General features: G+C 48.9%; 1 protein-coding gene across 14 annotated transcripts in view; it reads right to left on the bottom strand.

Annotated features, from left to right (window-relative positions):
- ATP2B2 (ATPase plasma membrane Ca2+ transporting 2) overlaps window positions 1–25,285 on the bottom strand; it is a 2,164,916-nt gene that overhangs the window by 1,725,084 nt on the left and 414,547 nt on the right. The gene's annotated exons all lie outside the window — the stretch shown is intronic.

Raw genomic sequence — 25,285 nt, 5'->3', positions numbered from 1 at the left:
CCACCGGGAAATCTCCAGAGTTCCCTATAGGTCAGTTCATTCCTGGCAGGGTCCTTGGATGGTGCTCATGGTCCTCTGGCAAAGCAGTCTGAACATTCTTCCATATTGGATGGTGAAATTGAGATTGTGTACATCATTAATGGAGAATATTGTTTCCCAAATAAAAATGTGCAGATTTTAATGTGAGTTATTGTAAGTAGATTGAAACTTATACACACAAGTTAGGAAACCACGTGGATTACATGTATGTTAGAAGTTGTAACATTTCCAACAGTATTCCGATTGTGTAAATGGAGGGTGTCATTGAGTAAAGTATACATTCAGGCTGATGAATTTGCAATTGTGACTTGGTACATAGTGTTGAGATGTTTTGGAAAGTCTAGGCATTTGAGGGATATTTGCCGATATAAGACACAATTATTATTAGAATGTCTAGTATTATTGAGAACTTGATGTCTGCATAGAATTGATAATGGAAATTAGTGCTTGTGTGTGAAAAATAGTGGGATTATTGCAGGCCGGTTATTTTCGTTTTTGTAGATCAACTGTATTTTCTAGTGCAACATTGTTGTAGCTTCCCCTGAATAAAGCTGGAGACCACCTGTGTCTAGATTTGAATTTAATCTTGTGTTAAATAAATGTGAGCTTTAAGAACACTGCCTGTTTATTACCCAGAATTGAGGGTTGGGACTGTGTAGGTGATGTGAGATCCGTAATGAACATGTGACGCTGACTAAAAACTCTACTCAAAATATAGCTTACAACTCTAATGGTAGAAGCGAAAGTTAAACGTAAAAAATATACTTAAAAAATAATGTAGCAAAGTTAGCAGTCATCCCCCGGATGATTTAGGAGGAATATTTTTGTTTTAATAGATTTTCTGCACTTAGTGATTAGGAAGGGAATCCGAGGTCGGACAGGGTTCCACGGCACCGGAAATGACTTCTGTTGCCCGCACTTCCCTGGTTGATGAAAAATCTATGAAGAGTCTAAGCCACTTGAAGTGTCCAGCAAGGGTGCATCTTTATGGAGCAGGCCTGGGGACCTGGGATTCATTGCCCATTGTTTTTTACTTTGGATTGTACTCTCATGTCCTTCATGTCATTGGCCCTCATTACGACCCAGGCGGTAAGGGGTTTACGCCGGCGTAAACTTCGCCGACCCTTACCGCCTGAGTACGAGTTCCCTTAGCGCCATGGCGGATTTAACACCTGCTTTTAGCAGGTGTTAAAATCCATGGCGCTAAGGGACCTCGTTGTTAATTACGCCACCGTAATTTACGGTGGCGTAATTAACGCCTTCCCCACTCCCATTATGCCCTATGGGGCAAAAATGGGAATGGGGAAGGGTAAATGGGGATTGGGGACTTACCGCCCCGCCAAGGTCGGAATGGGGCGGTAAGTCCGCCAACCACCATGGCGGAGTTGGCAGCTTAGCGCCATGGACCATGGTGCTAATAGCACCATGGTTCTCCGCCAAGGTCGTAATGAGGCCCATTGTATTTCATTTAGCAAGCCCTGGATCTGATCCACCAATCCTGATTCTGCCACTTCTAAGAGCTACTGACTGGTACTGGGTCATTTGGGCTTTGATGGTGGCCCTTTCTTTTAAAGTAAAAGGCAGACAGGTGTTCAACCACGTCCAGCTCCACTGCTTTCAGTGATTGGGATTGTCCTGCTCACTGGGTAAAGTAAGCAGTCCATCAAGGTCGGGAAGATCCCCGAGAAAGTTCCACAATATCCAAATTCCAAACTGTTAACATGTAAGTGGCCCCAGACCTTTTGAACTGTCTCTGTGCTTACATATATTTAGGAACAATAGTTAATTATTACCTGGCCCATAACTGTTGGCTGTCATCCTTTCCCCACATGTGTGACCTAATATCCTGGGCCTGGTAGCCACATCTCAACTACAATATGAGTGTGGACACCAGTCACTCAAAAGATGTCTCCCTGGGAGACAACTTCCTAATTTAAAAGAGTGGATACCTGGCAATAGGCCACTGTGGTATCTTTAGCAGTTTACGGCAGAACCAAACTGCATCCTAGAAGGGAAACATGATCCCTCATCATACCTAGCATCGAAGGATGGCCACCTGGCAATAGACCATTGTGGTATCTTTAGCAGCATATGGCAGAACCAAACTGCAGACTAAAAGAGAAACCTGGTTCCCTCCTCATGCCACGTGTACTGGCACTGAAGGCTTCAGGGCATGTGTCATGCATGCTGGACGCTACGCTCGTAGGACAGCGAGACCGTTCTACTCCAAATGGAGGCTATTCGATACGTTACCGGGCAAACGACGTTTACACTTTTCACGTCGCTAACTTCACGTGACTTTTGCTTCGTCACGTGAACTACGGTATTACGTATTTAAACAGCGTAGAAACTTCACTCGCTGCTTCTGATCGTCTCTATTGGCGTTGTGTAGCTGAACCTCTGATCTACATCCTGGCATAATCCTACAGCTACTTTTGGGCCTTCGATAGCGTGTGTTCCGCCACACGCTGATTCCTGGAGCTATCCCTTCGCGTGATAATGCACACGCGTTCTCTGTCTTCAATTGCGGCTGGCCAAGGCTGCGTGAATCCGGCCCGCGTGTAAAATCCACACGCGCTCTTTGTCTTCACACGCGGCTGGCCAAGGCTGCGTGAATCCTGCCCGCGTGTAGAATCCACACGCGCTCTTCGTCTTCAAGTGCGGCTGGCCAAGGCTGCGCGAATCCTGCCCGCGTGTAAATCCACACGCGCACGTTGTCTTCACACGCGGCTGGCCCAGGCTGCGCGAATCCTGCCCGCGTGTAAATCCACACGCTCACGTTGTCTTCAAACGCTATTTTCTTCTAACTCCTGCATCTGTGGAATTAACAGAAGGATTGATCCCTAAAGTGGGAAGGAAGCCTTTCAAGGATCATTGGAAGTGACTTTGAACTGAACTTTGGACGCTATCCTGTGGTGAATTCAACCCGTATCTAGCGTGAGCCTCGTTCCGTTCGGGATAAGTCTCCCTTACTAATCTTCCCTTCCCTGTCGTTTTGTTCTTCATTTCAAATCCATCAAGAGACTTCTGGATTGTTCTACCCAGAGATACAGGTCAGTGTGATCATTCCTGTCATTATCTAATTCATCATACTCAGATTGGAGCAGTTATTCATGATACTTTAATTTGTCCTAGGCTGGATTACTATACCTTACCCACGCCCTTTCCAGTGATCCATCGCTCTGCCTGTTTTATCAGCCAGAGGGTTGTATCATTTGGAAGGTCTTTGTTGACTTCACGACTATCAAGTCGGGTGAACAGGGATCCGGAAGACCCTACCTCCTGTATCCTTTTGAGTATTGTATCCTTTTCAGTTGATACTTTGGTACATTTCTGACAGAATCAGAAGCCATGGAGGGTACGGATCCTTTAACTGTTTTGACACAGTTGATCAACGATTTGAGAAACGAAATGGTTACTGCACAGGACATGTTACGGCACCGTATGGACGTTATGCAAGACGCCCTACATGGTAGTCCTCAGGGAGCACAGGCGCCGATGGCTACTGCATCTGGATCTGGGACTACGGCACCCCCACAGGAAACTATTAATGTGGTTATGCCCACTCAGTTTCCCTTGGCCCCTCCGGAAAGGTTCACGGGTGATCCCAAAACCTACAGAACCTTTGTAAATCAGTGCCGACTCCATTTTCTTTGCCGTCCTACATCTTTTCCTGATCTAACCACTAAAGCAGCCTTCGTGCTTTCCCATTTAGGGGGCACAGCCGCTGCTTGGGCTAACCCTTTGTTGGAAACTAATAGCCCTTTGTTGTACGATTGTGACGATCTCTTGACTGCTATGAGTAAAGTCTTTGACATGCGTTTTCTCTACTCAAGCCACAGATCTAGAGTTGCTTAACCTACAACAGGGCAGCCAACCCCTTATGTCTTACGTTGCCCGGTTCAATCAACTGACGGCGGAAACCCAATGGCCTGACAGCAAGAAAACGGCTGTTTTTTACAAGGGTCTTTCTGAAGAACTGAAAGACGCCTTATCTACTGTTCCTGTGGTTCCTACGGGTTTCCCAGAGCTGCTCGGTTTGGTTCTACAAATCGACGCCCGAAGGAATGCTCGAAAGGGAGAGAAAAAGCCCTTCATGCCAGTCTCGGGGCGGTCAGAGACACCAGCAGTCGTCTCTAACGACCCTGAACCCATGCAAATAGGCGCCGTGAGAGGCCGATTGTCCAATGCAGAACGGGAGAACCGAAGAAAAAACCACTTATGTATGTACTGTGGTTCTTCCGAGCATTTATTGGCAACATGTCCTAAAAAACCCGTCAAGCGTGCGGGAAACGCCAAAACTCGACATTAGCAGGAGTCCCTATGTCGAGTGTTTCATCGGACTCCAGTACCATTCCTAAACATGCACCTGTAATAGTTCAGGTGACGTTACATTGTGATGAGCGAGAAGTGGCTTCCAAGGCCATGGTTGATTCTGGAGCCACCAGCAATTATATAGACATCACCTATGCCAAGAACCATTCCTTACCCCTTGTAAACAAAAAAAGACCTGAAACGGTGAACACCGTGGACGGTTCTGTTTTAGTTTCTGGTATGGTAACCCAGGAGACGGTACCGGTTCAGATGACGTTATCTAATAACCATTCAGAAGAAATCATCTTCGATGTTATTGCTGCTCCGCAGTACGAGATCATACTTGGTCTTGCATGGTTAACCCTTCACAATCCTGCTGTTGACTGGGTTTCGGGATCGCTCCAATATCCTTCGACTCATTGCAATGAACATTGCTTTACCAGTCAAGAGGTGTCAAATAAACAACACATATTGGCCTCTATGGTGGAGGATTCTACTATCAGCGTTGTACATCGATGCGACAATATAATACCATGCGAATACGCTGATTATGCTGATGTCTTTGATAAAGGCCAGGCAGAACGATTACCTCCTCATCGACAGTACGACTGTCCTATCGAATTGATTCCTGGTGCCAAAATTCCTACAGGCCGTGTTTATTCTTTAACACCTAAAGAAGATGTCGTGTTAAAAGAATACATTGACAAAGCGCTAGCAACGGGCTTTATACGGCCCTCACAATCTCCTGCTGCATCTCCTCTATTCTTTGTTCCTAAGAAAGAGGGAGACCTCAGACCATGCATTGATTACAGGGCACTTAATGATATCACCATCAAAAACCAATACCCCTTACCACTAATAAACATTCTGTTGGATCAGTTAGGCACTTCCAGTTACTTCACCAAATTGGACTTGCGAGGTGCATACAATTTGGTTCGCATTCGTGAAGGCGACGAATGGAAGACCGCTTTTAAGACACGGTATGGTCTTTACGAATATCTGGTGATGCCTTTTGGTCTGTGCAATGCTCCCGCCACATTTCAATTCTTCATGAATGACATATTCAGAGACATAATGGACCAATTTGTGGTTGTCTATCTGGACGACATTTTGATCTACTCATCATCTTTATCGGAACACGTCAGACATGTTTCTACAGTCCTACAAAGACTTAGGGAGAACCATCTTTATGTGAAAGCCGAAAAATGTGTCTTTCATTCACAGGAAGTGGAATTCCTGGGTTACGACATTACCAATCTAGGTGCTCGAATGAGTCGTTCCAAGGTAAAGGCCGTCTTGAACTGGCCAATCCCACATAACGTCAAGTCACTACAGTCTTTTTTGGGCTTTGCGAATTTCTATCGCAGATTTATCCATTCCTTTTCCAAAACAGTAGCTCCTTTGACGGCTTTAACTAGTTCCAAAGTACCTTTCTGTTGGAACCAACATGCCCAAGCAGCATTCGAAAAGCTGAAGGAAGCATTTACCACTGCACCCGTGCTTCAACATCCGGATCCTGATCGCCAGTTTGTAGTTGAAGCGGATGCATCCAGTGTCGCTATTGGCGCAGTGCTCTCACAGGTTTGCACGGAAACCAAGGAGGAACACCCAGTGGCTTTCTTCTGTCGTAAACTCACCTCATATGAACGGAACTACACCGTTACTGAGCGGGAACTACTGGCTATCAAAGATGCCTTCCGAGAATGGCGTCATCATCTTCTTGGGGCCAAACAACAGGTGTTGGTGTATTCTGACCATAGAAATCTCCAAGCATTCAAATCCATGAAATGCCTTACGGCCCGTCAGGCCAGATGGCATGTCTTTTTTGCCCAATACGATTTCCAGGTCACCTATCGTCCTGCCCGAGAACATGTTAAGTCGGACGCTTTGTCCCGTATGAGTAAAGAGGCGCAGGAAGAAAAACAAGTACAGACCCAGCTGTTGGCAGATCATGTGATTTGTAGTTGTTCGGTTCAACCATCCTTAAAAACCGAAATACAAGAGTGGGTAAAAAATAATCCACAAGTAGTCCGGGATATGAATCTGGACGTGCATAACGGTTTACCATTCACACAAGGAGTGCTTTATCTACCAACTCCTTCAATGCGGAATAAAGCCCTCGAATGGAATCATGATTCCTTGACTGCAGCCCATCCTGGACGGAAGAAAACACTGGACCTGCTCAAAAGGTGGTGCTGGTGGCCATCCATGGCAAAAGACGTTATAAACTACGTATCTTCTTGTTCTGTATGTATCCAATGTAAAAATACACCTGGTAAACCAGTGGGCTTACTCCAATCCCTGCCTGTCCCTACCAAACCATGGGACATGATATCTATGGACTTTGTGGTGGAACTCCCCCCAAATCAGGGATATGATACCCTATGGGTCGTAGTGGATTATTTCACTAAATTGGCCCTATTTATTCCTTGTATTGGTTTACCAACTGCTACTGTTCTGGCTGAACTGTTCATCCAACATATATTTCGTTTCTTTGGTCTACCGTCAGTAATCATTACTGACAGGGGCTCGCAGTTTGCGTCACGCTTTTGGAGAGCTCTAACATCTGCATTACTAATTGATGATAGAATGTCCAGCGCTTATCATCCTCAAACCGACGGACAGACGGAAAGGGTCAATTGTACTATGGAACAATATCTGCGGTGTCTGTGTTTGCAATACCAATCGGATTGGCTCACGGTACTGCCGGCGGCTGAATTTGCCTATAACAACTCTTATCATAGTGCCATAGGCACTTCACCGTTCTATGCTCTCTATGGACAACACCCCCGATCAATACCTCTGGATTCCGGTCTATCCCTGGACACGCCTGCCGCAGGCCGTACTCTTCGTGATCTGAAGAGATTACAAAGAAAGGTGAAGCAGCAATTGGAGCAGGCTAAACGACGTGACAAGTTCTATGCCGATGCTCATAGGGTATCCGCACCTGTCTATAAGTCTGGGATGAAAGTCTGGCTATCCACTAAGAACTTAAGGATTCCAGGCAAAAAGAAATTGTTGCCTAGATACATCGGCCCGTATGAAGTGCTCCATGTTCTTAATCCTGCTGCTGTACGTCTGGCTTTGCCACAACGATGGCGGGTGCATCCTGTATTCCACGTCTCGCTCATTAAGCCATTCTCTGACACTACTAGACTGCCTGTACGGCCTGTTGCTATTTCTGTGCGGGGGTCTGATGAATACGAGGTACAGGACATACTAGATATGAAACTCCGTTCTGGTAGACCATATTATCTGGTGGACTGGAAGGGCTATGGTCCCGAAGATAGGTCCTGGGAACCTCTTTCCAACATACATGCTCCTGCTTTATTGAAGCGCTTTCACACAAGGAGGGGAGAGGTTGTCCCTTTGGGGGATGGCACTGCCATGCATGCTGGACGCTACGCTCGTAGGACAGCGAGACCGTTCTACTCCAAATGGAGGCTATTCGATACGTTACCGGGAAAACGACGTTTACACTTTTCACGTCGCTAACTTCACGTGACTTTTGCTTCGTCACGTGAACTACGGTATTACGTATTTAAACAGCGTAGAAACTTCACTCGCTGCTTCTGATCGTCTCTATTGGCGTTGTGTAGCTGAACCTCTGATCTACATCCTGGCATAATCCTACAGCTACTTTTGGGCCTTCGATAGCGTGTGTTCCGCCACACGCTGATTCCTGGAGCTATCCCTTCGCGTGATAATGCACACGCGTTCTCTGTCTTCAATTGCGGCTGGCCAAGGCTGCGTGAATCCGGCCCGCGTGTAAAATCCACACGCGCTCTTTGTCTTCACACGCGGCTGGCCAAGGCTGCGTGAATCCTGCTCGCGTGTAAAATCCACACGCGCTCTTCTGTCTTCAAGTGCGGCTGGCCACGGCTGCGTGAATCCGGCCCGCGTGTAAAATCCACACGCGCTCTTTGTCTTCACACGCGGCTGGCCAAGGCTGCGTGAATCCTGCTCGCGTGTAAAATCCACACGCGCTCTTCGTCTTCAAGTGCGGCTGGCCAAGGCTGCGCGAATCCTGCCCGCGTGTAAATCCACACGCGCACGTTGTCTTCACACGCGGCTGGCCCAGGCTGCGCGAATCCTGCCCGCGTGTAAAATCCACACGCGCTCTTCGTCTTCAAGTGCGGCTGGCCAAGGCTGCGTGAATCCTGCCCGCGTGTAGAATCCACACGCGCTCTTCGTCTTCAAGTGCGGCTGGCCAAGGCTGCGCGAATCCTGCCCGCGTGTAAATCCACACGCGCACGTTGTCTTCACACGCGGCTGGCCCAGGCTGCGCGAATCCTGCCCGCGTGTAAATCCACACGCTCACGTTGTCTTCAAACGCTATTTTCTTCTAACTCCTGCATCTGTGGAATTAACAGAAGGATTGATCCCTAAAGTGGGAAGGAAGCCTTTCAAGGATCATTGGAAGTGACTTTGAACTGAACTTTGGACGCTATCCTGTGGTGAATTCAACCCGTATCTAGCGTGAGCCTCGTTCCGTTCGGGATAAGTCTCCCTTACTAATCTTCCCTTCCCTGTCGTTTTGTTCTTCATTTCAAATCCATCAAGAGACTTCTGGATTGTTCTACCCAGAGATACAGGTCAGTGTGATCATTCCTGTCATTATCTAATTCATCATACTCAGATTGGAGCAGTTATTCATGATACTTTAATTTGTCCTAGGCTGGATTACTATACCTTACCCACGCCCTTTCCAGTGATCCATCGCTCTGCCTGTTTTCTCAGCCAGAGGGTTGTATCATTTGGAAGGTCTTTGTTGACTTCACGACTATCAAGTCGGGTGAACAGGGATCCGGAAGACCCTACCTCCTGTATCCTTTTGAGTATTGTATCCTTTTCAGTTGATACTTTGGTACATTTCTGACAGCATGTGGCATGTCTATGTGTGCACTTTAATGAAATAAATCACTGGTCCCTAGTGCCACTATGTCGCTCCTGTCTGGTGGCAGAACGCCACCTCCCCCTCACCGATACTGTTGGGGTAGTGTGTGCCTGAATTTGTCAGTTTTAATAGAAGCGCAGGTAGCAATTTTAGAGTCTATCAATTTTCATTCTCGAGCTAAAAACAATGCAGCAATTCACTAAAAATGCACTAACAATACGTGGATTCACATAGGACAGATTGACTCTCTCATTCAGTCCCATATGAAATACCTAGGTCTTAGCTTTTTATAAGTGGAGGGAAGATGAAACTATTGTAAACAAATCCAACTAACCTGTTTTCCTATGACAAGTTCCCATTTAACTTTTTCTCTTCTTAAAAAAGCCACAACAAAGACATGTTAGCCCTGTAGTAACTGCAAGCAGGTCGACAAATGTAAAACTAATGTGTGTTTATATTTTTATTTAGAAGTTCTCATTGATCAGATCACGTATTTCTCCCATGTCACAAGTCGAGTTAAATGTGTTGAATTGATGGAAAAAACATTGCTTTATTGCAGTTTCAGCAAAGTAGAGAAAAAAGATGTCCACTCGGGGGAATTTTGCTGGACTGATGCCTGTTATACACAGATGTTATCATTATCTGTTTATGATTAGTTCAATAAGGTGTAGCCACAGAGCAACACTGAATCCGGTGTGCAGAAGACTGAGGGCTGTGGAGGAGGCAGGCTAACAATAATCACAGAGGCCTTGTCTATTGCATCCCACAGTGCTTTTACTCCCATATAGCATTATTCTTGGCCTCTTTCAAGCAGCTCTAAAGCACCATCCAGGAGCTAAAATTAGGAATGGCGCTAAAATGAAACATCCCGATAACAGAAGATTTGAATTGGACTGTGAACAGTTTAGATGTGAATGTATGGGAATGTGTTCTCCATGATGGCCAGTATATCTGCATGCAACGAATTCAAAGCTCAATCCAAATGTTTTCTCTGACGTTCTGTCTTTTAAACTCGTCCCACTGGGAGAATCTTCATTTCTGATAATAAACGGCCTCTGTGCTCAAAATGGGTCCCTACCAGAGGGTTCCCCGTCTCAATAATTAATTATTACATTGTCTTATTCATTTCAGCAGACCTGTGGTTTCTGAGGTTAGCCCCGAAGCCATTTATAGTTTGGCCTACGTGCTGTTGTTAACATTCCAGGAATTAGCAAGGAATCTCAAAAAAACCACACTGCCTAGTTGTCATACCGTGTTATGCTGCACATTCTTTCCAATATAGACATGGTGAGCGTTGAGAGGGTCGGGGCAGCCTATGATAAAACACAATGGGCCTCATTACACGTTAGGCGGTAAGGGTTTACCGGTACCGATAAGGGCACCGGTACTGGTAAACCCTTACCGCCTTACTACGAGTTCCCTTTGCAGGACCCGACCTTAACGGCTGGTTTTACCAGCCCTTAAAGTAGGGTGCCGCAAAGGGACCTCGGTGCTAATTAAGGTACCGCAATTTGCGGTACCGTAATTAGCTCCATCCCCATTCCCAGTATGCCCTATGGGGGCAAAAATGGGAATGGGGAAGTTCCTTGGTGAATGGGGAATTACCACCCCACCTCACCTTGGAGTAGGGCAGTAATTCCGCCATCTACCAAGGCGGACACGGTAAAATACTGGCGGCAACCATGGCTCTAATAGCGCCATTGTTACCGCCTACCATGTTTTGAGGCCCAATGTTCGCATCTCTTCCCCTTGCAAGTGGCCCAGGGTGCTTGTTTGGAAAATGTGTTGCCCACGTTCACTCTGTTCTCCTATTGTTCACTTTATGTTCAGGCTCCTCCAACATTCTCGGATTTACATAATAAGCGCAATCTGGAATCATGGGTAATGGTCAGCAAAACCTCTCACACACACAGATGCGGCAAACAAGGGGAAACCTATACTTGATTGGGACCTGCTATTTCTAGAAATGCAGACTCAAGGAGAGAATGACATAGAGTAGTGGTCATTTAAAACTTGGCAGATGTAAGGGTAGAAACTGTGGTACGTACAGTCGCATTCATATCAAGCTGATACGGCTATATTTTACCTCTATCTATTTTGTCTTGGGCCAATACATTTAAAGCACTTCTATCAGGCTCACCTATCACAGAGGCGCAGTGTCCATTTTTCATAGCGGACCCACAGGCAAACGTTTAGAGAGTTTTAAATGTGTCAGTTTGTCACATTCACATATTGAGCATTGGTCTGAAGGCACCTTTACATTGTTGGATGTTCATTTTTTTGAGGCATAACCCCCTGCATTTTGGATTTTTGATGTTTTCCTATGTATGCATTTTGTCTACATTTGAACAAGTGGCCACAGAATTTTTAATGAGTGGGCCTCATTATGAGACTGGCGGTAGCCGTGCCAGTAAAACCAGCACGGCAGCCGGCAGTATAATTTTATTTCCGGTGCCTGTGAATGGGCAATTACTGGGTCATTACGGCCCCATCAGACCCGGTAATTGCCCATTCGCGGTCATCGGAATAAAATGTTCCCCATTCCCATTGAGCCCGACGTGAATGGTGCCGGTGCATCCAACATGCTCTGCTCGCGGGTGCCAATACGCCCGCCAGGTCAGACATGGCAGGCGGGAAGGCTCCCGTGAGCAGAACTCGCAGTTTGCCGGTCTGGTAACAACGGTACCGGCAACCTTACAGGTACAGTTGTTATCGCACCAGCAAACTTATAATGAGGCCCAGTGTGTGTTAAACCTGAGTTAATGGGCTGATGATACTACCGGCTTTTCTGCGTTTGCATGTGCAGGACAAACTATCTGCTCATATTTAACATAGCACACTGTACATTTCCACCTGACAGCTGCCAGAAAGTGAGGAGGCAAGGTGGTAGAGGTGCACTTGGAAGTGTGTGCTGTGCTGCCTTCATTTTCACTGTATTCAAGGAACGCTTCTGTGCCATTGAAGTGAAACGTTTTCTACTATTGAGTGAGGCTTCCTCCAGTAAAGGGGAGGTAAAGTTCAGTGGAAATACCGAGAAAGATTTGCTAGAAGAGGAACTGAAACGTGAACCAATGTTGTTTTGGGCCAAATCACATCACACTTCTCTCCAGAAACAAAATACATATTTGGGAAGTATGGCCTGATTCATGGAATGTGGCGCAGAAATGGCATAAGGTCTGCGCACCGTGAAGGAACCAGCGTTAGCGGTGGCGCAGAATAAATGTTGTCTGTGACGCATATTCATGGAATTATAGACGCATTACTAACCGTTGCAAGTAAAAACAAGCTGCGCAAGGAATTCCCCCAACACACCCCCAAGCAACCCAAAAGCAAGCAAAAGGACAAATACGGCGCAATCCTCCATGCAACCCCAGGCCCACCATCCAGTTCCCCTGTGAAAAGGCGCACCTCACTTTGCAAGCCCAGGCTGCACCCCTGCAAACTCGCACATCTCACCTCACATGCCCAGGCTGCACCCCCGCAAAAACATGCGCCTCACCTTGCAAGTCCAGGCTGCACCCCAGCGTAAATGCATTCCCTAGCTTGCAAGGCCAGGCTGCACTCCAGCAAAATTGCGCACCTCACCTTACAAGCCAAGGCCACACCCCCGTAAAATCACGCGCTTCTCCTCGCAACCCCAGGCCACACCCCAGTGAAAGTGCATGCCCTCTATCACAAGGTCAGGCTGCACCCCAGCGAAATCAAGTGCCTCACCTCGCAAGCCTGGCTGCTACGCCCCTCACCAAAACTTGAGTCCCCTACACGCTTGGCACGCATTCTGGCCGCATACTGCACATCAACCTCTCTAGACCAGCCACCACCCTCTAGCCCACCTCACCTGTGAAACCCCCCCAGGCAGCCCCCTCCAGAATGGAAACACCCACCAGCCCCAATCCAGATTGGGCACCACCCATCAGCCCCCCTCACCTGTGACACCCCTCAGGCATCCCCCTTCAGACTAGACACCACCTGCCAGCTGCCCTCGCCTGTGACCCTCCAGGCTGCCCCCTCGAGACTGGACAACATCCACCATCCCCCCTGACCCCTTCACCTGTGACCCCCTCAGGCAGTCCCCTCGACACTGGAAGACACCCACCAGCCCCCCCCACCTGTGGCACTCCCCCTGACATCCCGCCAGGCTGGACCCCCCAGGCAGCCCACTCCAGACTGGACACCCCCCAGGCATCCCCCTCCAGATTGGATACCACCCACCATTCCCCCTCACCTGTCACCCCCCAGGCATTCCCCTCTAGACTTTACACCACCCACCAGGCCCCCTCATCTGTGAAACCCCCCGAATGCATCCCCCTGCAGACAAGACACAACCGACCAGCCCCCCTCACCTGTGACACTCCGCCAGTCATCCCTCTCCAGACTGGACACCACCAACCAGCTCGCTCACCTGTGACCCCCTCCCAATGCAACCCCCCTCCAGACTGTACACCATCCACCATCCCCTCTCACATGTGACACCTCCCAGGAAGCACACTCCAGACTGAACAACACCCACCATCCCCCTTACCTGTGGCACCATCCAGGCAGTTACATCCAGACTGAACAAGACCCAACAGCCCCCTCACAGTGACACCCCACAGGCAGCCCCCTTTAGACTGGATGCCACACACTAGCCCCCCTTACCTGTGACACCCCCCAATGCAGTCCCCTCCAGACTGGACAAGACCCACCAGCCCCCTTCACTGTGATACCGCCCCAGGCAGCCCCCTCCAGACTGGATGCCACCCACCAACCCCCCTCATCTTTGACACCCCCCAATGCAGCCCCCTCCAGACTGGACACCACCCACCAGACCCTCTCACCTGTGACAACCCCCAGACAGGCCCCTCCAGACTGGACAAATCCACCAGCCCCCTCAGCTTTGACACTGCCCCAGACTGGACAACACCCAACCAGTCCCCCTCACCTCTGACACCCTGCCAGGCAGCACCATCCAGCCTGGAAAAGACCCACCAGCCCCTTCACATGTGACACCACCCAGGCAGACACTCCAGACTGAACAACACCAACCAGATCCCTCACCTGTGACAACCCCCAGGCAGCCCCCTCCAGAATGGACAACACCCACCAGCCCACCTCACCTGTGACATCCCCCAGGCAGTCCCCTCCAGACTGGACAAGGCCCACCAACTCTCTCAATGTGACACACCCCCAGGTTGCCCCTCCAGACTGGATGCCTCCCCAGCCCCCCTCACCTGTGACACTCCCAAATGCAGCTCCCTCCAGACTGGATACCACCCACCAGTCCCCCTCACCTGTGACCCCCCAGGCAGCCCCCTCCAGACTGGACAACACCCACTCCAGACAGGACAACACTCACCAGCCCCCCTCACCTGTGCCATCCCCCCAGGCAGCCCACTCAAGACTGGATACCACCCACCAGCCCCTCTCACCTGTGACACACCCCTAATGCAACCACCTCCCGACTGGACACCCACCACCAGCCACCTCACCTGTGACACCCGCAAGGCAGCCCCCTAATAGTCTCCCACAATACCAGTACAATGCATGCCTGCAGCTCACCTGAACATTCGTGGTCTGACAGCACCATGAAATGCAACACCAACATGTACACCACAAATACGACCAACTGGAAGCACCAGAGGTACATCCATGAGTGGAGCATCTGCTCACACACCCTTTCAGGCCTTAATCAGCCCCCCATACACATGTGGCAAATGAATGCAAATCCATGGGCATGCTGTCCATGGCACATTGCCAAAGCACCAAAGCACAGTAACTGAATGAGTGCCCACGACAGAAGCAAACCTACCAAAAGATAGTGCAAGATCCACAAACAATGGGCAGGCGTGTCACAGCCTGAGCATCATTGACCTGAGTAGAATGCATGGCAAAATACCTGTCAGGGAAAAATCGCATTACAGGGCCATGCATGGGTGATGGTAGGGCAGAGAGAGCATGAGTCACAGAGACTGGAAAATTGTGCTGCCATTCCGGAAGAGCAAACATGGCCCATTTCTGCATTCCAGTGGTAGAGGTTGAGCGACACATAAGAGAAGGCAGTGTGTGACTGAACATGCTGGTGGGCGTGTATGCACAACATGACAAACATGACAAACAAAGATGCTATTAACATGACCATGGCACTCCTCCACAGTGAGCCCACCTCCATCCACCCAAACCACTCTAAAGCCAAACACACAGTGATGCTGCATAGGTAAATGCAAATGAAAACATACATTGCAGACCCATCGTCTGATGGACCCACACCCACATGTCAGGCACATGTTTATCCTTCCATCTGCAACCATGCCAGATAACAACAACACACAAGCATACACACCACAAGACACATGACTTGCAATGGAGACATGCACTGGCTGAAGATAGAACTATCCAAGAGGCTGATACACAAATGAACTGCATGAAGCGTGGAATGTAACAAACCGAATTATGTATTGGATATAAATATGTACAAAAATAAACAGGGAATCAAGCAAAAAGCAGTCCAGGAGAAATATGAAATAAAATTAATATCCTATGCCTAAAGAACTATATACAATATAAACTGGGAAGGAAAAAGTCTGCAAAGTCTGTGGAAAATAATAAATAAAAAAAGGAAACCTAAAAAACTATATACAAAGGCAGCAGGCTTGTCCTCTTTTTCATTCTCATGGAGCCTTTCCATCAGGGCTGAGTCCAGCACCACGTCCTCCAACCTCAGGCTAGCCTCCGTTGGTGCCTGGAGGGCTTGCAGGTTCTCCAGCATTTGTGTCTTTATCACTCAGGGGTCCCTGCAAGTGGCCTCCAGGATGGCAGCCCTCCTCCTTGCCCGACACAGTGCAATCTCAGCCCTGGCTTTCACTACCCTTGCATCCTGAGCCCACTGCCTCTCTGCTCTGATCTGCTCTTCATATCCTTGGAACACAGAAGACATCCTGTGCCTCAGGCCCACGTGTGCCTCCTGCCTCACACTTCACACCTGCCTCCTTTCGGTGGTCTACCTTGCAACAAATAGCCTCCTCCTCGTTGCCACCTGCTGTCACAGTGCCGGTGCCTGCTATATGGGTACGCCCTCTGAGCTGATGACAATACCAGGGGCGTATGCACCTGCACTGCTCATGGGTGCCTGCTGTCCCTCCATTACCGGAGATCCTGTCGGTGGCTGAGTAGGCACAGTGGCCACCTCAGCTGATGTGCCTTGGACTCCCAACTCGTGCAGGGCTGCGGTCTCCACCAGACGGGGCATTGTGGATGGGACTGGTGCACAGGGGGCCCTGCTGGTATCTGGGCCAGAAGGCACCCTGGAGGATGACTGGCAGAGGAGGAAGAAGAGGAGGTGGTTGGAGCAGTGAACATCTCATTGAGGACACCACGGAACAGGCATGCTGCAAGCCATCTGACAAGGCGGTATAGCTCACTATGATGATGGGCAAGCAGACTACGAGTAGCCTGCCCATCATCACGACTGACACCTTTCCACCTCATCAACCTGGCCAACAGGGGTAGCACATAATCCCGAATGGACACACCAGATGGTAGGTGGTGCTGGTCTGGGTAGATACATCATCCGACACCTAGTGTTAGGTCTAGGTGGAGGCATCCTGGCAGGTGCACACTGCTGCATCCGATGACCCAGGGACTAGATTTTGCACAGGCAACTCCATGGTGGACTGCACAGCCTCATGCCCCTGGGAAAGGACTAAAGTAGGCACGCCCTCCTCAACACCCCCACCTGATCCCATGGGCTGGGCTGCAACGACCACCTCCTCTACCTCCCCCTCCCTCAACCTGGATAACTCTGGGGCGTCTTCCGCCATGGATGGCCCCTGTGTGGCATCACCTGGCCCCACCACTGCTGTGCTGAGGAGTACTCTACCACCTTCACCTTCTTGGACTCAACCCCAGCAGCCATGCCCAATGTCACTGGCTCTGCCACAGCCACATTGCTCAATGAATATGAGCTGTCACAGGGACGTGGCTGTGGCCTGCATATCTGCCTGGTGGAGGCATTCCTTCAGAAATGCTCCACAGCACTGCTATCGCCCTCTTCATCAGATGCAACTGTGGAAAAGGAGACACAGAACAAGTACAGAAACATCAGTTTGCTGCACCAAATCCGGTGTGGCATCACCAACATTCACATGAACATGACTTGTCTAGAGGATAGCTCAGGGGCAACATGCTCGCCTTGGAAGCAAGACAAAAAGGAGCAACACAGGTTCAATCCCTGGGTCCACGCTTGGAAACCTCTGGGTATTATGAGCGTTATAAGTAACCTATCATATCGTATCATAATATCATCATTTCTCTCTGTCAATGTCTTGCTTGTTTTATGTGCGCTGTGAGACCTCTGGGCGATTTTGGCATGTATCTAAGAATTGAAATAAATTAATAAATAACAATCATCAACCTCCACAACCACACACATGGACATACAAACCACATCCATGCAGACACCTGTCTGACCATCACTCCACACAATCACATAAAGCTACTTGCCTCGGTCACAACCAATCAATTGCATATGCTATACACACATGCATCATTTGCACATGTACATGTGAGCATGACATAGAAACAAACACATACACATGTCATGTGCACACATCAACTGAGAGGCCCCCAGCAGTGCAATGACCAATCACATCAGAGTCCCGTGAACTGCAATTCTGCTGCATGACTAAGCAGGAAATATGCACTTGTTGCATCCGGGCGTGAGTGATGCCCAGTCACACATTCCCATTTTTGGAACATACACATGAGCATCATGCATGCACATGATGCGGGCAACCTCAACTAGCACACTTTCACCCTGGCACGTCTCAAACATAAGTAACATTGCATGTGCATGGTCTGCAAGCCATCACTACAACAGAAAATGCAAGTGATTGCACATTTAAAATACATATAGGTCTGAATGCACACATGAAGAGCAATGTCTGGGGCATGCACGCAGACATCCGTCTTAGAAACATACTTGATGCAAGCCTAAGGGGGTCACTCCCAACATGCTGGTAGATGCACAGAGCACATACACTGTAGAGCATTGCACCACATGGCTACTCACCAGTCGACTCCAGACATTGACTTAACTTGTAGACCTGTGAGTGCAGAGCGGGGTAGAACTTCTCCAGGATTGGCGTGTTGTTAGCTGACACCCGGCAACTGCCTGCACAATGCACCTCTGTGGTGGTGCTGCCTGCACATAGCGCAGGGCATTGCCGTGGGTCCTGGATTTCAAGTCCTGCCGGCGATAGTGCAGGGTCTTGAAGGTACACAGTGCCACCCCCTCCACGTTGATGGCATCCATGATCCCGTGCCAGATCTGCTGACGTCTTTCCTTGCCACGTTGCATCACAAGGTGTAAGAGGGCATCATAATGCTCCAGGACCTTCTCCAAAAAGATGTCAACTTCCCTGGCGATGACGTTGACAGAACTCTGCCTTGCTGCCACAGGATTGCCACTCTGGTTAGAGGATGATACGCTGACATGGCAACCACCGAGGCAGATGTGGGTGAGCAAGGTAGTCCTGGAGCTGGGCTGTGGAGCGGTGGTGGTGGAATAGCATAGTGGGAGTCCAATTACACAGCAGGGGTTGTCACACAGCCAAAGATAGGAGCATAGGCAATGGCTGGAGAGCAGGCACTCCAAACACAGTGCTGGTGGGCAGCAGGCACACACTGTACAGGCAACAGCAGATGGCAAATTTGGAGGCAGCACAGGTGAGTAGGAGGCAGGTAAAATGGCACAGGGGCCGGAGCGTGGGTCTTCCATGTCTCGCAATGTAGGCACCCAGAAACAGAGTGAAGGGACTTTGCATGTAAAAAAATTGAAAATCGTGGACACATGAAATCTGAGGAAAGGCCATTAGTGCATAACTCATGTGACACGTGCTGCACGGAGGCGTTCAGCACACCATATTCGGGAATACATTAGTACGTGCAGAAGCAACTCCGAACATGCGTGCGAAAGGGGAAGAGACGGATAAGTGGAGTACTGTGTAATTTGGGGTCAATCTGTGTCCCTGAAGTGAACAATCCGTTCACTTCAGGCACAGTACGAACTTCTTATTTTGGTGGGGGATTTGCCACTGCGCATACGCGCATCTACTTTTGATTTATACGAGACTAACGGTGGGTCATGCATGCCATTTTTTTCAACTCTGGGTGCCCCTGTGTATTGCATACCACTATTCTTACCATTCTGGTAGCTTTCTGCGGTTCGCGTACGTATTTTGTGTGTTGCTGGGTGCCACTGCGTATCGCATACTGCTTTTTCTTTTTTCGGAAGCTATCCTAGTATCATGTATGCATTTATTTTTATTTTGGGGTGCCTGTGCTTTGCACATACCGTATTTTCCACATGTGGGATACAATTGAGCCTTGCTGGACCAAAGAACTACGTCTTCCATCACGTAGACTACTCTATCACTCAAATTGCCCAGGACAATTATTTGGTGTGCCTTCTGTTACACCTGGAACATGAGTGGAAACGCTCCAAGTGGGAAAGGGGGCAGGCAGATGGGACCCGGGTCAGTGTTGTGCTGTGGAATCAGCTGTCCCAGGCCCAGAGGTTCCAGGATGTGTTGTGGAAGCAGCTGTCCCAGCCTCAGGGGTTCCAGGATGGGCTGTGGAAGCAGCTGTTCCAGGCCCAGTGGTTCCGGGGCATGCTGTGGAAGCAGCTGTCCCAGCCAGAAAGGGTAAGGGACGTGCTCAGCTGTCCCAGCCCAAATGGCTAAGCAACGTGCTGTGGATAATGTCTTTCCCCAGGTGATTTGTGGTCTGGCATCTGGACCCCAGAGTGGTCCCAGCCACACAAGGATGGCACCAACACCTTGTGGCAAGAGGGCAAAGCCTGCACAGCAGGAACAGGCCCAACCCCATGAAATGGCACAGAGCACTGGCAAGTTGAGGAAGAAGAACTTCCATGATGAAGAACACAAGATCCTCATAGACTACATGACCATTCACCACTGTTACATGGGCCGGCATCAGGGAAGCACACATACACCAGCTCAGCATATGGTGCATTGGCAGCATGTCACGGATGAGATCAATGCCTTAGGGTTTGAGAAGCACACTACTGCACAAGTAGTGACGCACTAGAATTATCTCACCCATTGCACCAAGCATAAACTGGGTGCCAACCTCGCCTCTGCTCTGGCAACTGGAGGGTGGTCACTAGAGGAGGAGGAGCTGATCGAGCATGAAGAGGCTATGAGACAATTAATTCTACTGGAGCAGGTGAAAGGTGTGGGAGTCTTGGAAAATTACGAGGCTACATCTGGTGAGTGCCAAACATTGTGCATCCTGAGTACGTGAAGTAAAGAATCACAAAGATGTATAATTGTGGTACACATCTGGCTGCATTGGAATGACATCCCCAGGTGAACCATGTCATGTGGTGTACTGCCTTCTGTTTAGTACACAAGAGTAGATCAGTTGAGCATGTCCGTGTGACACTACTCATCCCACACTAGCATAACCTCCCAACATCTGCAACATGATACTACAATGTGCACAGTTGTTTGCTGCATCCTTGATGTGAGTGACTCTGCTCTGCTAGACATACCCATGTGTCCGAAATAGGAGTTACACTTCATGCCCTGTCGGGTATAGAATCTCTTTTCACACATGTGTGCTTCCATGCTACATAGAATATCCAAGATGACAACCAACACGCCTTATGGTGTGCCCTGAGTGAGCGTGCATGTGTCTAGACTGTGCATATCCCTGCTGCCCCATTGGCAATGACTCTTGGGGGAAATCTCAGTGAGGCCTGCTCCCTGTTACCCTCCCACATTCAGCTCACACTCCATGGGTCCATGCCCTCTCACTCTTGTGGGTCACTGGACCTTTTTCCTATCTACAACTCCATTGACTTACTCTCTCCACTTCAAAGACCTTGCCTAGGTGCTACTCTTACAGCCATACATCAACTTGGACCGTTTCCTTTTCCCAGCCTTACAGCATGTTCCCATTGTGTACAGTCCCTGTACCAAGACAACACTGGTGTGTCATGTGATGGATGTAGACTTGGATGTGTATATGTGTGTATGCCTGTTGCCATGTGATGTAATTGCATGTCACAGAGCCACATGGCCATGTCTATTTCACTGGTATTAGTCAACATTTTGCAGTGCCTTGGGCAGTAATGTGCTTCTTAAAAACCCTGTTGGTTGGCTATGTGTCCACTGGTAGCATGATCCTGAGCAAGGAATGTTGTTGCCAGTCTGCATATGCCATGCTCAGATGACTTGTTGTCCATAGTGTGGGGATGCTGTATTTCTTATGGCGACATGCAATGCATTTAGTTGCATGACAGCAATGTGATACACATGTTTACTGTAGACATGTTGCACATGACTCCATATGTCTTTTTCTATGCATGTGTAGGTGAGGAGGCACCAGATGCAGAGGAGGAGGAAGTGGGTGAAAAAGTGTCGGTGGTGCTTCAGACCACCAGTGGAGGACGTGGAGTGGCAGGCCGTGAAAACCCACTGGTGCTACAAACCATCCTGAGCCGTGCTGTAGAAACTTCTGACTCTTTGGACTCGATTGGGTCTGATGCTGAACCGGATGTTCAGTCCTCAATGCTGGCCAAGGTGAGTGCACCAATCGGTGGAGCAATTGGGGCCCTTGAAAATGCAGGGGGTCAGGTGCCTTCACAAGGCCTGTCAGTAGTGGCACGCTCGTCCGTGGTGGTTACAGCTGCAAGGCCATGCTCCCATGTATTGGTTTCTGCTCCTGGGACAGATGGCATAGGGGGTGTCGCAGTCCTGCAGCCAGGGACAGGGGCATCACAGCAAGGGCCATGCTCCCTTTGATCAGGCAGGCGTGGGCCCCACACACGTGAGGGGCATGTGCAGGCTGAGCAGACCAACTGGGTAATGCCTAGAAGAGTTAGTCTGTGGGCATGGCTAGGGTGGCCACTTCCATGAACCCCCTGGTAACACAAGTGGAGCAACAGTTGCAGGTCTGCGGTACACATGCCACTCCCACAGGTTGCCCATGGAGGCCAACATCAGGGGCCGACGGGCAGATCTGCAGTGTCTGCAGGCATCCATGCTTGCAGAGGGTCGGGCTCACAGGGAAGCCCTGAGGCATGAGTTGTTGGCCCACAGAGCTGCACGCCATGAGGAAGAGACAGCCAGCAGAAGACTGTTACACCATGAGATGTTATCATTGAGGCAGACAATCTCAGAGGAACTCCATGCAATCCATGAGGTTGGGCATAGGGACCTCCAAGTTCTCAGTCTGCTGGTGCATTCATCAGTGTCACGCATGGCAGCTGCCACTGAAGACCAGGCCAGGGCACTGTGTGGTGAGCCTCCAGCACCACTTCCACCTTCATATTCAACACAGGATGCGGGGGCCAGCACAGGCATTCCTCCCGGTCCACCGTAGCCGTGCGGTCTGTGAGCCTATCAAGGGGTCGTTTGTTTTCTTTTTTTTATTTTGACATTAACATACACCCTGCCCTTCCCCCCAACTAGGTAGACCCCCCGGTCCATGATGACATTTTTTGATACTTTTTTAGACTCCAGGCCTAGATGTTGGCATGTTATTTTTGAGTTTCCCTTTGCAGTTTTTTTTCTTTTCCCTATATTTCCCTTAAATTGTGCAGTTGCCCTCTCAAGGCCATGATGTTTGCAGTGGTGGATACCCAGGCATGCATAGTGAGGCCAGCCTGCATGTTTGCATGGTGATGTGCAGTATGGCATGTGCAGGTAATTATGGGTTCAGTATATCCTCGCACATGTATGCTGTGTGAATGTTACTTCACTATGCCTGCTGTAATGTCTTCTCTCATGCTGTTTCAGTAATCTGTGATGGGGCGGTGGCTGCTGTTCCGGGGGAGACACCCTGCACCCCTTGACATCCATGCTCCCCTTGCCTTCCACAAGTCACTGGCCTTCCTGTCACTTATTCAGAGACACAGTTCCTGGTTAAGGAAATGCAGGTTTCACACCATGCCGACGCAATCAGCGGGTAAGCATGAGCACTATCTTGCATGTTGAGCATGCGTCATTGTTCCATATGTTTGCTGCATGTGTAACTTTACTTATTATGTTCATTGGATGCTGCCATGCCAGGATGTTTTTTTTTAAGTGGTACTCATGTCACTGTGTTACCTCCTTGGGCCAATTAATCTAGGCCCACACATCCTGTGGTGTAGTGCATGTCATTGGCCATCTCCAATCCAAGCAGTGTACTCCTTGATGTGTGTTTAACTTGGCCTTCCCTCTCACTGTCACTCCCTCTCGCTCTCTCTGTTGTGCTATACTGCAGATCACAATCTATGTCCTGTCATCCTCTTGCACCCTGTGGTGCTTCTGCATGGGTGCTCTCTGCACATTTTCAGGATCCATTCATGTATTGTCATGGATGTGCATGTTCTTTCTGTTGTTACTATGCATGTCATTGTATTTAGGGGATGTGTCTCCCGATGAGTTGCATCGTTTACAAGGCAGGTGGATACGCTGTGCAGGTAAGTGAAGGGCATTTGGAGACACTTGTGTGGTATTTGGCTGGGAGTCTTGCACTGTGCGTGATCGCTTTGGATTGACTTGTGGGGCAACGGTACTACTTCATGGGTGCATATTTTACTGAGTGTGGTTCTGGTGATAGTTCTGGGCATGGTTTTGTTTCTATGGATTAGTGGAGCCACAGGTTTAAAATTCAAAGTTGTGGGAGTTCCAAATGTGTGGACCTTTCTTGGGTGGTTGGGAATTAGTGGTAGGTCCGGCTGTTTGTGGCCTGTGACAGGAGGTGATGGTTGTGCTGGTGTGTGTCTCATTGCAATTTGACCATGTGTACTGAGTGACACTTCACATCCCATTAATTTTTGTGGGGTAATGTTTCTACGGCACATTTGGCCTTTCTTGCTTAGGGTTCCCCAATTATGGTGTGCAGCCCCAGTTAAAAGCCACAACCACGGAACCATTGATGCACATTTTTGGGATGCTATGCTGTGAACTGGCACATTGCGTTGTGCGGTGTTGGTGTTTTCACATGCATGTCCCATGCATGCTGTACGATGGTGTTTGCAGCTTCAATTTGACTGCAGCTGGGTGCATGGTACTGCTACATTCAACTGAATGCACAATTGGACCAATTATATGCTGTCACAATGAAGTGTTCATTGACCTTGTACTTTTACTTTGCATCCTACGTTTAGCATCCATTTATCCTTGTTTGCTGTATCGCATAGCTTTGTCTTGTCTGATTATGTCTTCCATGGCAGTTGCCTCGGTGGCCAGACTTCCAAGCATGATCCTACCTGGAGTGCAAGAGGTGAGTTTTTGTGTACTGGCCTTCTTGTGCTTTGCATCGTGGGCTCCCATGACTGTGTTCAGTGCACTGTCCCAATACTACGCAGGTGACAGCATGCCTTGTCATGTCATCGATAGTCTTCCAGGGTTGTCCCATCTTTTTTTGGGGCTCAATTATCTGCATACGTGATGTATTCTCATTTTCATGCAGAATGTTGACTGATTTGTGCGTTGTGTATGTGCCATCATCTTGTGAATGGGGGTATGTGACATGCACATTTGCTGCATGTCATTCAGGAAGACAGGCAGTGTGGGGATTGTTTATCAGTGTGTGTGTTTATTTTGTGTTTGATTTGCATGCCGTGTGCCGGTGTTGCTGCATGTGTGCTGGGCCACATGTTGATAGTTGTCTTGTAAGTTGTTGTTTTCATGTGTTGTATGTCACTGAGGGGGGGCGTGGGTCAGAGGTATTGGGTGCATGGATGTGTTAGCTGCACTCTGTTTCATTTTGTTCATTGTCTGCAGATCCTTCCATCAGGGAATGATGGCTATTTCATGGGATGAAATGTAACTGTCGACTGTATGCCAAGTGGACAGGTAAGATGTGCATTTATCTTGATCGTTATGGAATGGCAACATTAGTTGCTGCATGTCTAAATGTGGCCATTCTAGTGTGTTGCCCTCTTTGTCACAATTGTCAATTACCTCTTGTTAATTAGTGTTTTTGCAGTGGGGTTTATTGTGGACATGTTGCCAGATTGTGTCACATGTGGATCGATAC

Source organism: Ambystoma mexicanum, chromosome 2p, assembly GCF_040938575.1.
Source record: "Ambystoma mexicanum isolate Mex_15411 chromosome 2p, UKY_AmexF1_1, whole genome shotgun sequence".
In the NCBI taxonomy this organism is placed as follows: domain Eukaryota; kingdom Metazoa; phylum Chordata; class Amphibia; order Caudata; family Ambystomatidae; genus Ambystoma; species Ambystoma mexicanum.
This window is presented reverse-complemented; position numbering and strand designations above follow the sequence as displayed.